This window comes from Schistosoma mansoni, chromosome W (assembly GCF_000237925.1).
Source record: "Schistosoma mansoni strain Puerto Rico chromosome W, complete genome".
Classification (NCBI taxonomy): Eukaryota; Metazoa; Platyhelminthes; class Trematoda; order Strigeidida; family Schistosomatidae; genus Schistosoma; species Schistosoma mansoni.
Genome location: NC_031502.1, coordinates 44893536 through 44896125, shown reverse-complemented (window position 1 = coordinate 44896125; position 2590 = coordinate 44893536).

The following is a 2590-nucleotide window of genomic DNA, read 5'->3' as shown; positions in this document are numbered from 1 at the left end:
AGAGACATCTGCAACCACGAAAATCCAGTGTATGGGTTTGCGTAAACCCACGTTAAGGTAGACGTACCTTTTACCGTAAGTAGCGATCGGCTTTCCGTTTGCCGCCTGTAAACTTAAAACAGACTCGCGAAGTCTGTCGTCGGGATTTGCTGGAAGAACGCTAACTTCTGCGCCAGTGTCGACGAGGTAGCGAACTTTCGTAGTCACATCCGTGACATATAAGAGGCGGCTGTGTTCGCCGGCTACGGTTGCCGTTAACGCGTGCCGGCTGGGAAGTTTCCCGAAATCTTATTCGTGTCAGTCGATTTTGAAGTCGGATAATTGCAAGGCTTCCTGCAATTTCTAGAGGATTTACCGTACTGGTTATGATACCAGCACCAGTCGGGATTGTCTGTCTCTCGTGGTCGAGAGCCAGATCGCTTACGTGAGGCGCTTCTACGCGGGGTTTTTGACCGACTACGGTCATTGCGAACTCTAAGATATCGTGTAAGCGTGTGACATAGTTCGGCCATGTCAGTCGAGGTCGATTGGGGTTTTTCTTTGATAGTAAAAACCTCGGCCTTAGAAAATTTGGTGATTTCCAAGATTCGATCGGCAGATGCTGCTAGTTCATCTATGGCATTGTTTTGAAATGAAACAAGCACTGCCTGCACCTGTTGAGGGAGTTTAGACAAGAAAAGTTGTCGAAATAGGCCATCATCGAAAGTTCGTTGGCCGATGACTTCTCTCATTCTAAGCAACATGTCCGTCGCAGAACCATGTTGCAAGTCGATATTGTTAAGGAGTTGGTCTAACCGTTGTCGATCAGTTAGGTCTCCTCGTTTTAAAATCGATAGCTTAAGCGATTCGTAAGGTTCGGAAACATCACTAGTAAACATACTAGGTGTTACGTACCTGTTAAACTCGCGCGGTAACGCCTTAACTACCGCGAGGAAACGTGTGCGCGAGTCCGTGATTCCGTGCATGCAAAAATCGGCTTCTGCATAGCAGAACCAGGACTCGATATTGTCGGGCCAAAATGGCGTTAACTGAATCGAAATAGGGGGAATAGACTTTAACTTAAAAACCTTGGGTGAGTGTTCCGTCATATTAATATAGATAACGAAAAATGTCTAATTAAAATATATCCGAGAAAAAAAAATTCGCGAAAAAAGGTATATCACAATATATAAAATTCAAATAAAGAATAACAATGAATAATAATATTCCAAAATGGAACAGACTCACAGTATATTGACTTGGTGTACCAGATCACGTCGGTCTCACCAATGATGATGCAACGGATATTCTAGTTTTACAACTGGATACCAGTAGCACCTTCTATGTTCGATCGTTCCCAGTCAGATAGAAATCAGAAGTCAGACGAGAAGAGGCAGGAAAGATATATTTGATTCGTTACCAATATATCGAGGACCTTTTCTATAAGCTGGCTAATGAAACGTAGGAGCTGTGTCCCACGCTGTGTTGAAACGTGATCTGGTGCGGATGCATGACCGAAAGCCTTCAGCTAAACAAGTCCACTTAAACAACGTGGTCAGCATCCAATGTCGAACACTTAATGAGCTATTGATTTTGGGGAATTATTTACAGCTACAGTATCTAATACAACTACAAGGTAGGGAAATAAGGCGATTCAGTCTATATATGTAGAGAGCCTATGATGTCTGTGTGGGACGTGGATGTGTTCGTTTGCACCAGATCTACGCAGGTGAGGGGTTGATTAATGAGTCTTGTAAACGTATGTAATTTGTCTGCCATGCGTACTTCAGAAGGCAGACTGTTCCATATCAATGCGTACTTGATAAGGAAGAAGTTTTCACGTGTTTTTGATCTGTGTTTTTCAATTTTGACAGTGGATACTTTGTCTCGAAGGTTGTATCCATGTGAGTCTTGGTAGAGAGCTATATTACATGTGGAATAAGTAAGGTTTTTAAGGAGTTTGAAATAATGAATTAAGTTAGACATAAGCATTCTTTTCCAGAGGGGTTCTAGTCCTAAGATATGGCATCTGGATTTGTAGTCAGTGAGTTGGTTATTCTTAAGTATTTTGCGAGTGAAGTCTCGCTGTATTCCTTCCACCTTAAGTATATCAGATAGGCGTAGGTTGAAAAATAAGAACGAGCAGTATTCGACGATGGGTCTTACGCAGGTTTTATACAGGATGATTTTAGTTTCCTTTTGAAAGAAATTACGAAGGATGAAGCCAAGCCAATACATAGCCAACCGCATTTCTCTGTGTTGAGCTCTAGCCCCCAGTGTTTGCACCAGTCGTCTACTTTGTTGAGTTCATGTTGGATCGTTTGCATAGTACTTCGTACATCACCAATGTCAGTTTTATAGATGACTTTTAAATCATCAGCGTAAAGGTAGGTCTTACCTGTGGTAAAGCACTTGCATATATTGTTGATATAAATTATAAAGAGCAATGGACCCAAGACACTACCCTGCACAACACCACTGGTCATTGGTTGAGGTGTAGATGTTGTAGAGTTAACCTTGGTTATTTGGTATCTGTTTGTGAGGAAAGACTTAATCCATTGCAATAGGGAGTTTATAATTCCAACTGACGGGAGTCTGTTGATTAGAAGAT